General features: G+C 42.2%; 1 protein-coding gene across 2 annotated transcripts in view; it reads right to left on the bottom strand.

Annotated features, from left to right (window-relative positions):
- PLCB1 (phospholipase C beta 1) overlaps positions 1 to 13,121 on the bottom strand; it is a 1,417,494-nt gene that overhangs the window by 157,121 nt on the left and 1,247,252 nt on the right. The gene's annotated exons all lie outside the window — the stretch shown is intronic.

Genomic DNA, 13,121 nt, shown 5'->3' with positions numbered 1-13,121 from the left:
AATAGTCTGAATGGTATTGGGAGCCACTGACCTGATTAAAAAGAACTTCCAAGTGCACCTCTCTATTTGCCTATACATATTACATTTTATGAACTCCAGAAAGAAGCTCATTTTGGCAGAATGCAAATATTAGAAGGACTAGGAGACAGTTTGAGAGACTGAGATCATTCCCAACATACCCTGGCTTAGAAATGAGGCTCTTTCTTATCAAAGTATGTGCAAAACAAGCAACTTTGGAGACACTGCCCCTGAGAGAGGTCTGAGGGGGGAAGTGATTTTTTCAGTGTAAATTTGGTGATGTCTAATTTGGCTCAGAACTGAACATATGTAACAGGATATATATATATATCATAGAGCTTCTTCTTAAACTTTTCTAAGAGTATCAATTCCAATAAAAATGATATTTCTAGATAATGAAAGTATCAAGCTGGTTTTTCTGTATAAATATAATTAACTATGTAACTCCCTCTTCTCTAGTGGTCATCTTTAGGGGCTGCTGATCGCTAGCTTACTTGTTGCTGCCTCTGGAATTAAACACAGATGTGTTTTGTGGGAAGACAAATTTAAATGCAAGGCCTAAGGGATCACCAAATGTAGTCCGAAGCAGAGGTTGTGTTCCAAAACAACAGAAAAGACTTTATTGGAAGTCGACAACATCAAAGTCCAGTAGAAAGGCAGAAAAATCAGCAACAATTCAAAATACCAAATTCACAAAATCTGCAAAGTTGTTACTCACAGTTCTTCTCACATTACTTGAGAACAGTCCAATAGAAACTTCTCCCTCTCAGGCTCCCACCAAAGCCCCTTACTTCCTCCAGGCCCCAGGGAAAAATGGGGAAAAAATGTATTGTCCTTTTACCACACCTCCAGCTTCAAGCTCCCCCAGACAGATAGTATCCCATAGACTGAAGGGTCCTAATCTTGCCCTTACCATAGAGATAGTGATCAGTATGTAGCCCCCATCCCGGTCAGCTCTTGGGCACGGGGCACACATGGACGACCATGGACCATGCAGTGACCCATGGGCCTCCTGAGGTTCTCGCACAGGAGGGAAAAGTTCAGTCTTTTCAAGGCCCTTGGGGTTTTTTTTTTTTTTTAAATCTCTCTGGGGCTCTTCTGTGCATCAGTTCCATGCACACTACAAACCACACTTTACTTCAGTGGGTGAGGTTAAAACAAAGTCTTTACTAAATAAAGTAGTGGCAGGAAAATCTACATCAGAACAATGTACCAAACCAAATATGGAAAAAAAATAACTCTGTCTCTTCTCACACTCTCTCCCAAACAGGTAGGCTCTTAGGGGCAGGTACCCTTCCACCCTGAGCTCTTTTCTGTTCCTTTTTCTCTCTAGAGACTCTAGCTGAATTGGATTCAGTCTTTGTGGACTTTCCTATGTAGGATACCTCTTCTCTGCCACCTCCAAGTGCACTTGTCCCTCAAATTTTGGGGAATCTCTTTCTCCTTAGGGTTCCTCAGAAACTGAATGCTCTTCAGGAACATTTTTTTCTCCTTTTTAACTCTGCTCTCCTTCTATCCTGGAACTCCTTCCTCTCAGATGAGACCTTTGCCCTCACTATGTCATAGGGGCCGACGGTCAGCCGACGGTCGGCCCCTGTGACATTGTGAGGGCAAAGGTAGCGCCGGCGCCATTTTGAGTACTGGCAATACGGCTGGAGTGCAGGAGGTCGCTCCCGGACCCCCGCTGGACTTTTGGCAAGTCTTGTGGGAGTCAGGAGGCCCCCCCAAGCTGGCCAAAAGTCCCTGGGGGTCCAGCGGGGGTCCGGGAGCGATCTCCTGCACGCGGGCCGTATTGCCAATATTCAAAATGGCGCCGGAGCTACCTTTGCCCTGTCACATGTAAGGGCAAAGGGCCATCGGCGCCATTTTTTTAGCACAGCTGATAGCGTGGGAACGGGAGATCGCTGCCCGCGGCCCCCCTGGACCACAGGTATGTGTAAAAAGTTTTTTGGGGGGGTCGGGAGAGTGGGGGAGGCTACAGGGGTAATTTTAAAGGGTCAGGGTGGGTTTTTTTTTTTATCAGCGCGGGCCTCACTAAAAGAAATTAGTGATGTGAATTGGAATCGGAACCGATTCCAATTCACATCTCGTAACAATCAGATCCCCCCCCCCCAGCCGAACCCGATCGTTAAAACGATCGGGCACACGATTCACATCCCTAGTAAGTAGTTATCCAGCTAAGTGGTGGCCACTGATCCAGGCAGTTATTCAGCTGCAGTCACTTAGCCAGATAAGTCAAAATGTATCTGGCTAAGTAGCTCTGAATATGGACATCTATGTCTTTTATTAGAGGGAGAGGGATCTGGAAATGGGAATAGAGAGGATCTCAGAGGAAGGAAATGAAGAAGGAATCTTAGGAGGGGTAGAGAAATAAGAGAGGGAGGGGAGTATGGGACATTCAGGGAGGATAAGGAAGGGAATGAAGGGAATGAAGGGAGAGGAGGGCTGAATAGGAAATGAGAGGAGGAGGGAGGATTAGGGACGTGGTGTGGGAAAAAAGGGAGTATTGGAGATAGGAGTGGAAGATAAGTAGGAAAGGTTAGGGTGAAGAAGAGAAGGAGGAAAGCGGGAGAACTGGGGACTGGGTAGAGAAGGAGGTGATATTAGGATGGGGTGGAGAAGGAAGGAAGCCATAGTTCCCCCCCCAATCACACTTCTATCCCATCTTTCCTTATTTTCCTCTTGAAAGCTCTTTTGATCCCCTCACACACCCAATACCCCTTCTAGTCCTCTCACTCACATCCTACACCACTTTCAATTTCCTCAGTTACTTACACCCACATTGATCCTCTTATTTAGGCTCCATACTCACCTCAATCTTCTCATTTTCATCTCCATTTCCACCCCTCCCCTCCCCTATCCATCATCTCCTTCCTCGCTCTCATTCATTTCCATGCCCCCCCCCCCCACATCCCATCATAATCCCTCAATCACCTCCCCTTTCCCTCAGTTGCCCTGGTTCACTTCCCCTTCCTCGCCATCCCCCTCAATCTCTCTTACTCACTTCCCCCTAAATCCTCTCACTCACCCTGGTTCATTCCCTCCCTTCCCTGTTCCCTTTCCCTCAACCCCTCTCCCAATCCCCTCAATTACCCTGGTGTTCTCTCTCTATTCACCCTCCCTATCCCCTCACTCACCTTGGATCACTCTTTATCCCCCTCCCTCATCTACTCACCCTGGATTACTCTCCCTCCCATCTCCCTAACTCACCCTGGATCACTTTCCTCCATCATCCCCTCACTCACTCTCATTCTCTCACTTTCTATCCTTCTCTTCCCAGATTTCCCTCAATAACCCTGGTTCAATCCCTTCTCCCCACCCATGATCCCCCTCACTCTGTGTCAGGAAATAGGATAGTGACCTCGGATCACATACTCCTCTTCTGCTGCTGAGGCCTCAGTCATGCTTTCAGCCATATGATTCAATGTGCAACAATCAGATCCTGGAAATGTAGAAGGCAGACTTGATCCGTGGCACTGCAAAGTCACTGTCTTTCTTCTCCTATTTCCTGACATGGAGGGTGAGTGAGGGGGATCGGGAGGAGGAAGGGGGTGCCAGATGGGAAGAAATCTGCTGCATCACTGCCATCAATGTTTTTCTTCCAGTGGAGGAACAAATCAGCATCCACTGCCTCTTCTCCCAGGGCTCCTGGTCTCCCATGGCAATTTGGCCAGGTCTGGCCAATTCCATAGCAAAGGCTGAATTTTGCAGCTCTTACTGTGGCCATGGAAACACAGGACACTGGGGACCCTGATGTAGTCATCTTTTCTGTCTTAGGTGGCCCATGTTAACCCTCATAACATGTCAATGAAACCATTTACATTTTTTTTTATTTAGGTCATCCATATGTGCATTAGTGTTACCTCTGGGGACTATTAGTAATGCTAATCCATATGCATACCAGTATGCATTGTATATGTAAATTAGCTAATGCCTTTTACTATATTTAAACTTTTGACTTCCTTGGTTACATCATATCTGTTGTCTCTGCATCCTCTCTTTCCATTTTTTTTCATGCTTGTAATACCCTGGTATCTGAGTTTCCTATTCCTTCCTTTCTTTCCCAGGTCTTTCCAAGAGCATTGAGGAGCTGCTCCAAAGAATTGGTGTCCTGCAGACTAGGCATATTCCCAGTGGATGCATACATACAATCCTTGGGTTTGTCCTAGATAGAAAGTGATGCCCTTTATTGGAGGTGGTGTTGTATAAGCTGCCTTCGTTCCAGCTTTAAACCTACTGTTTACTGATTTGCCCATAAGGCATTCTGAATGGCTGCTCCATATCTAGAAGCAGCAATAGGTTTGCCAACTGGCTCCAGATATTTAGGACAGGTTGATCCAGGCCATGATTTTACAAGCAAGGAGTCATAGTCCTGATTTCCTTCTAAACCTTTTTTGAACCCAGCTACACTAACTGCACTAACCACATCCTCTGGCAACAAATTCCAGAGCTTAATTGTGCGTTGAGTGAAAAATAATTTTCTATGATTAGTCTTAAATGTGCTACTTGCTAACTTCATGGAATGCCCTCTAGTCCTTCTATTATCCAAAAGTGTAAATAATCGATTCACATCTACTCGTTCAGGACCTCTAATGACCTTAAAGACCTCTATCATATCCCCCCTCAGCCGTCTCTTCTCCAAGCTGAACAGCCCTAACCTCTTCAGCCTTTCCTCATAGGGGAGCTGTTCCATTCCCTTTATCATTTTGGTTGCCCTTCTCCATCACAACTATATCTTTTTTGAGATGTGGCGACCAGAATTGTACACAGTATTCAAGGTGCGGTCTCACCATGGAGCGATACAGAGGCATTATGACATTTTCCGTTTTATTAACCATTCCCTTCCTAATAATTCCTAACATTCTGTTTGCTTTTTTGACTGCTGCAGCACACTGAGACAATAATTTCAAAGTATCATCCACTATGATGCCAAGATCTTTTTCCTGGGTGGTAGCTCCTAATATGGAACCTAACATCGTGTAACTATAGCAAGGGTTATTTTTCCCAATATGCAACACGTTGCACTCATCCACATTAAATTTCATCTGCCATTTGGATGCCCAATCTTCCAGTCTTGCAAGGTCCTCCTGTAATGTATCATAATCCACTTGTGATTTAACTACTCTGAATAATTTTGTATCATCCGCAAATTTGATAACCTCACTCGTCATATTCCTTTCCAGATCATTTATATATATATTGAAAACACCACTTCAAGTACAGATCCTTGAGGCGCTCTACTGTTTACCCTCTTCTACTGAGAAAATTGACCATTTAATCCTACTCTCTGTTTCCTGTCTTTTAACCAGTTTGTAATCCACAAAAGGACATCGCCTCCTATCCCATGATTTTTTAGTTTTCTTAGAAGCCTCTCATGAGGGCCTTTGTCAAAAGCCTTCTGAAAATCCAAATACTCTACATCTACCGGTTCACCTTTATCCACATGTTTATTAACTCCTTCAAAAAAATGAAGCAGATTTGTTAGTCAAGACTTCCCTTGGGTAAATCCATGTTGTCTGTGTTTCTGTCTTTCTATATGCTCTATGATTTTGATCTTTAGAATAGTTTCCACTATTTTTCTCGGCACTGAAGTCAAGCTCACTGGTCTATAGTTTCCTGGATTGCCCATGGAGCCCTTTTTAAATATTGGGGATACATTGGCCATCCTCCAGTCTTCAGGTACAAAGGATGATTTGAATGATAAGTTACAAATTTTAACTAATAGATCAGAAATTTCATTTTTGAGTTTCTTCAGTACTCTAGGATGCATACCATCCGGTCCAGGTGATTTTCTACTCTTTAGTTTGTCACTCTGGCCTACTACATCTTCCAGGTTCACAGTGATTTGGTTCAGCTCAACTGACTCATCACCCTTGAAATTCATCTTTCTGGGTGAAGGGGTAACAATTTAACAGCCCTATTTTTTTTTTTTTTTAAATAAAAAATGTTTTTTTTTCTTAGAAGTTTGGTGTCCTTGTTGCCTTTTGCAGGTTTAATGCTGTGTATGTGTGTGTCTCCTAGTGAATTACATGATTGCAGAATTGTGAGGGTTTTCTTATAAGAGGAGGTTTAGGCAGGTTGAATGTATGTTTAGTATAAAGATATTTGTGTAGTAGGTAGGGATTGACAATGGAGTTTGTGAACAGAAAGGGGTAGATTTTCAAATGGCCCGGCCACGCGCATAAACCCTGGGACATATGTAAGTCCTGGGGCTTGAAAAAGGGGCAGTCTGGGGAGGCGGGCCAGGGCTAGAAGCGCAGGCAGTGTGCTGGCGCGCGCAACTTGCTCCTGCTCCGAGGCAGGAGAAAAAGGTAAAATAAGAAAATTTGGGGTAGTTAGGATAGGGCTAGGGGGAGGGCATGATAGGAGAAGGGGAAGAGAGGTTAGGTTAGGGTGTTGGGAAGTTCCTTCCCAGTCCACTCCTTAATTGGAGCGGATTGGGAGGGAACTGGGGAAGGCCCGATGCATCGCCGCACGTATTTGCTAAAGTTGACCCCCCTTTTGCGTCCCGACCCAGCATTTTTTAACATGCGTGCGCACCTTTAAAAGTGGCAAGAAAGGATTCCAAAATAGAATATCTTTCACACCTTTCCTTCAGATTTTTTTTCTAGATTCCATCTGAATGGAATTAAATGAAGACTGTACCTTGGAACAGCTCCCATTAGTTTTCATAGGATATTTTTTATTAAATATTTATTTCCCTTTGTATACTGCCAAAATTAAAAGCGCATTGAACAGAGTTCAAATTCTCTTTTTTCATCAATATATATTTGGGAAAACCCAATATTCAGTTGCATCCACTTCCTGGAGGCTAAAAATGGAAGCAAATTGACGCCTAAATGTAAGAAGAGCAGAGTGTTTAGCTAGAAATGAGAGGAGAGGTTTTACAATCAACAGGTTTCCAAGAAGCAAGAAGTATTTAACACCAGTACAATGGTTTAGTGAATGCAGGTAACCCTCTTGTGGGCTCTGCTAAGTGAGCCTGTTGTTGCCAAGGTCAGCTTTCCAGATTATATTTGCATCAAGCTGACGTTGATACATGCTGCCAGATGGCAAAGGACAAAACACGTTTACTCAACACAGTGTGTGACCTACTTACAGCCCAACAATCTGCTGCTTAATACTAAAAGCAGAAATCCATTGATTAAAAATTTAATTTTGTTTCTTATTTAGCTCACATGTGATATGTACAGTCTGCTTGACAGGGGCAGCTGCTCCAACAGGGAAAAAATAGTATGACGTGTAACATATTTATAGTATAAGATGAAAGGAACATGTGACTGGGGACAGATGAATGAAATTTTGAATGATTATGTGACATCTCCTAGCCTTCTAATGAAAAATCAACATGTTTTAAACTGCTTATGCATGAAGCAGAACTCCATGCAAAATTTACAGCACTAGAGACAGAACATATGATTAGACAAAAAAGTCCATTTGGATATGCAGAAATAAGATTAGCACAAAATTTTATCCTAAAACCTTTGTTATTCTGTGGAAATAAGCAGAGCATGCTGCCTTGCAGGAATTGGAAAGTTCAATGCTGGTAGGTAAGAGGGTGAGAGAAAGAGGTTAAGAAAAGTACTGCATTTATATATCAATGCCATGTGTAGCAGAAGTAGGAGAAAATTCGAACAACAAGTAGATTTAAATCAAAGGTCTGACTGCAGTTTCTAAACAGCACTAGCACACCTGTCAATTCAATCTTTTCTATACCACCCCAGCAATATATCTCAGTCTGCAATGGAGAAAGACTAGCTCACTTTCTATACCCATTTAATTTAGTTACAGTACAAAGAAGGTGGAAAATAATCGGAGGATGGCTTTTGTGATTAGGAATATTGAGAATTATACAATGAATACCAGCCCATGTCGCATAAGCCATAACAACAAAGTAAGTGTCAATGTGAATGGATAAGCACCAGTTTGGTCCACCCTATCTGCCTGGATATCTCTTCCTTCACTGCTCTGTCTAAGGATATCTCCCAATTGTCAGCTGCAGAAGTTTAATTGTGTGCATAAACTCATTCTTTATCCAACTCAATCTTTACCTTTATTGCCCTCAGCCATTCCAAATCAATGAGTATATATTTATCCATTAATTCCTGTAAACTATCCTCAAATTCTTGATGTCTGGTTTTTAGTCTTTCCATGCTCAATACACATGAAATATTTATTTATTTATTTTTATCTTCAATTTATGAACCATCTACCCATGCAAGAGCTCCAGAGGGATACATAACATTCAATAAAAATATGACAGCAATTTTAAATACACTGCAGCACTTTAAGAACATCATACATACTCCAATTCATAAATCACAGACATGAAATATATTTGCATACATTTGAAACCAAGTTAATTTGGAAGAAGGAACCATCTGAAGAAAATAGGATAAAACATAAGCATTGTCAAGTTAAGTGTAAAACATTGATAAGACAGGTGAAGAGAGAATTTGAATTGAAGTTGGCCATAGAAGCAAAAACTCATAATAAAAACTTTTTAAAATATATCCGAAGCAAGAAACCTGTGAGGGAGTCAATTGGACCATTAGATGACAGAGGGGTTAAAGTGGCTCTTAGGGAAGATAAGGCCATTGCAGAAAGACTAAATGAATTCTTTGCTTCCGTCTTTACTAATGAGGAAGTTGGGGAGATACCAGTTCTGGAGATGGTTTTCAGGGGTGATGGGTTAGACAAACTGAACAAAATCACTGTGAACCTGGAAGATGTAGTAGGCCATATTGACAAACTAAAGAGTAGCAAATCACCTGGACCGGATGGTATGCATCCTAGGGTACTGAAGGAACTCAAAAATGAAATTTCTGATCTATTAGTTACAATTTGTAACCTATCATTAAAATCATCCATTGTACCTGAAGACTGGAGGGTGGCCAATGTAACCCCAATATTTAAAAAAGGCTCCAGGGGCAATCCAGGTAACTATAGACCAGTGAGCCTGACTTCAGTGCTGGGAAAAATAGTGGAAACTATTCTCAAGATGAAAATCGTAGAGCATATAGAAAGACATGGTTTAATGGAACACAGTCAACATGGATTTACCCAAGGGAAGTCTTGCCTAACAAATCTGCTTCATTTTTTTGAAGGGGTTAATAAATATGTGGATTTAGATTCACATTTTTTGGAAGGGGTTAATAAATATGTGTATTTGGATTTTGAGAAGGTGTTTGACAAAGTCCCTCATGAGAGGCTTCTACAAAAACTAAAAAGTCATGGGATAGGAAGCGATGTCCTTTAGTGGATTATAAACTGGTTAAAAAACAGGAAACAGAGAGTAGGATTAAAAGGTCACTTTTCTTAGTGGAAAAGGGTAAACAGTGGAGTGCCTCAGGGATCTGTACTTGGACCGGTGCTTTTCAATATATATATAAATGATCTGGAAAGGAATACGATGAGTGAGGTTATCAAATTTGTGAATGACACAAAATTATTCAGAGTAGTTAAATCACAAGCGGATTGTGATACATTACAGGAGGACCTTGCAAGACTGGAAGATTGGGCATCCAAATGGCAGATGAAATTTAATGTGGACAAGTGCAAGGTGTTGCATATAGGGAAAAATAACCCTTGCTGTAGTTACATGATGTTAGGTTCCATATTAGGAGCTACCTCCCAGGAAAAAGATCTAGGCATCATAGTGGATAATACTTTAAAATTGTCAGCTCAGTGTGCTGCAGCAGTCAAAAAAGCAAACCGAATGTTAGGAATTATTAGGAAGGGAATGGTTAATAAAATGGAAAATGTCATAATGCCTCTATATCTCTCTATGGTAAGACCGCACCTGGAATACTGTGTACAATTCTGGTCGCCGCATCTGAAAAAAGATATAGTTGCGATGGAGAAGGTACAGAGAAGGGCAACCAAAATGATAAAGGGGATGGAACAGCTCCCCTATGAGGAAAGGCTGAAGAGCTTAGGGCTGTTCAGATTGGAGAAGAGAAGGCTGAGGGGGGATATGAGAGAGGTCTTTAAAATAATGAGAGGTCTTGAATGAGTAGATGTGAATCAGTTATTTACACTTTCGAATAATAGAAGGACTAGTGGGCATTCCATGAAGTTAGCAAGTAGCACATTTAAGACTAATCGGAGAAAATTCTTTTTCACTCAACGCATAAAGCTCTGGAATTTGTTGCCAGAGGATGTGGTTAGTGTAGTTAGTGTAGCTGGGTTCAAAAAAGGTTTGGATAAGTTCTTGGAGGAGAAGTCCATTAACGGCTATTAATCGGGTTTACTTAGGGAATAGCCACTGCTATTAATTGCATCCGTGGCATGGAATCTTCTTAGTGTTTGGGTAATTGCCAGGTTCTTGTGGCCTGGTTTGGCCTCTGTTGGAAACGGGATGTTGGGCTTGATGGACCTTTGATCTGACCCAGCATGGCAATTTCTTATGTTCTTATGTATATTTCAATTGCCATGAAAACCAGACAGGTTTAGGGTTCTCAAAAACTGAATTGTGTTTCTCCGACACAGACCATCAAATAATTATCAGGAATCTAGATTTGAACATATTTTCTGTTCCATTCTAGCTAGATGGCTAATTAAACAAACCACTGGGATAACCTGTATGGAGCAGCAATTATAACCTTAGCAGCAGTGGTATGACTACATTAGTCTTCTAAAAAGGCTAGGATAACCTGCATGAAGTGTTTGTGGTTGTAACCCAAACTTCAATGAGCATGGGGAAGGTTAGCCAGCAGGGGCTTCCATCTTCCATATCAGGTGCCATCAGGAAAGGAAGCAAGTCCAAAATGATTTCAGGTCAGCGACCTGGCAGAAAATCAGCACTGCTGGATGTTTTTGACAATGGCCTTATTGGTTTTGGTAACTCTATAATTGTTAGAAAGCTTCATGGTAATACATGGAGGAAGATCTGGATGTTGGATGAAGTTTTGATCTTGTAAGAATCAAAGAGAAAGATTAAAAGGCATGTAATTGCCTATCATTGGAGGTGGAGGATGGCAGGATACTGTATCAACAGATTCTGGGAACACATGACACATATGGAGAGCAGTCATAGCAACAGTGTTGAAAGTTCAGGTACAAGACATGGAGTGGTAGTGGTGGATTTTGGATGGGGGTAGGAACTGGTGCTGGGTTAGTTAGGGGAGTTGTGTACTTATCTACCCAAAGTAAAAGAATCTCAACTGGGCAGACTGCCGTTCATGCAGTGTTGAATGATTGATAATTCCACTCAGCTATGGTATCTGAGGATTGAAGGTTGGCAAACATAATGCCCATTTTCAAAAGGACCTCAGAAGGGATCCAGGAAACTATAGCCTGGTGGCCCTGGCATCAGTGCCAGACACAATAGTAGAAACTATTCTGAAAAACAAAATTACTGTCCATCAGTTAGATTTTTTGAAAGGGTTAAAATTATCTGGATTTTCAGAAAGCATTTGACAAAGTGTCTACTGACAGTCTGATCAGGAAATTAAAAAGTCATGGGATAGGAGGCAATGTCCTATTGTGGATTAGAAACAAGCTATGGAAAGGAGAAGGGGAGTAGGACTGAATGGTCACATCTGTCAATGGGGAAAATAGTGGAATGCCCCAGAGATTTGTAATATGGCCAGTGCTTTTTAAAATATTTATTAATGATCTGGAAAAGGGAGTGATGAGTGAGGTGATCACATTCACAGATGACACAAAATTGTTCAACGTTATCAGATTACTAGCTTAATTATATTCGAAGTCAGCGGCTTAATTATATTAAAATGGCGCCGGCCATTTAATGGCGCCGGCCAAAATGGCGCCGGCCAATTTAAAGGCGCCGGCCAAAATGGCGACGGCCATATTGCAAAATGGCCGGCGCCATTTTGCAATATGGCCGGCGCCATTTTGCAAAATGGTGCCGGCCGTACGGCAACACGATTCGAGTGCAGGAGGTTGTTCCCGGACCCCCGCTGGACTTTTGGCAAGTCTTGTGGGGGTCAGGAGGCCCCCCCAAGCTGGCCAAAAGTCCCTGGAGGTCCAGCGGGGGTCCGGGAGCGATCTCCTACACTCGTGACGTCGGGGGATAGGAACCAAAATGGCGCCGGCTCTACCTTTCCCCTGTCATATGACAGGGGAAAGGTAGCGCCGGCGCCATTTTCTATCAACGCACCCGTAGCCCGAGAGTGGAAGATCACAACGGGACCCCCCCACTGGACCCCAGGTAATTTAAGACATTTGGGGGGAGTTCGGGAGGGTGGGGGATTTATTTTAAAGGGTCGGGTGGGTTTTAGGGATGTTTTAGTGTGCCGGTTTTCCCGCCCTCCCCGATTTACGATTTACACGATATTTACAAAAACAAAACCGCGACGATTCGATTCCCTCCCCCCCCAGCCGAAATCAATCGTTAAGACGATCGATCACACGATACACATCTCTAGCTAATAGGTAGCACATTTAAAACAAATTGGAGAAAATATTTTTTTCACTCGGCACACAATTAAGCTATGGAATTTATTGCCAGAGGATATGGTAAAATCAGTTAGCGTAGATGAGTTCAAAAAGGGTTTGGATCAGTTCTTGGAGGAAAAATCCATAAACTATTATTAGCCAGGTAGACTTGGGAAAGCCGCTGCTTATCCCTGGTTATGAGCAAGAAGGATTGGACCTTTACGGGATCCTGCTGAGTACTTAGGACTTGGATTGGCCACTCTTGGAGACAGGATGCTGACCCAGTATGACATTTCTTATGTTCCTATGACCAGAGTTTGTCTGATCTTTTTCTTTGCATTATTTCACTTCAAAGCTCACCAGATTAAGTGACTTAAAGCAAAATAGAAATAACAAAGTCTTAGGCAGCAGTTTATATCCCTTAGGGCTTGGCAGCATACAGTGCCTGCAGTGCAATTGAACTGGGAAACAAAATTAATTTATAAAAAGTAAATTGCTTCCTTAAAGAATTTCAGCTGGATGAATATTAAAGAAGTTTGGCTTTGTAAGTCTTTTAATAGTTTTGAATAGGAAACAGCAAAACTTAGCAATAACTCTGGCGCCAAACAATGATATACATAGGCCACCTGCTAATAATACCTTGGAATTTTGAAAAGCTTGGTACAAAAGCTTGCAACAATTTCTCAGTCTTAAAAAAGGCC

The sequence above is a fragment of the Rhinatrema bivittatum genome, chromosome 3 (genome assembly GCF_901001135.1).
Source record: "Rhinatrema bivittatum chromosome 3, aRhiBiv1.1, whole genome shotgun sequence".
NCBI classification, from domain to species: domain Eukaryota; kingdom Metazoa; phylum Chordata; class Amphibia; order Gymnophiona; family Rhinatrematidae; genus Rhinatrema; species Rhinatrema bivittatum.
Note: the sequence above shows the minus strand (reverse complement) of the source record. Positions and strands in the feature narration are given on the sequence as shown.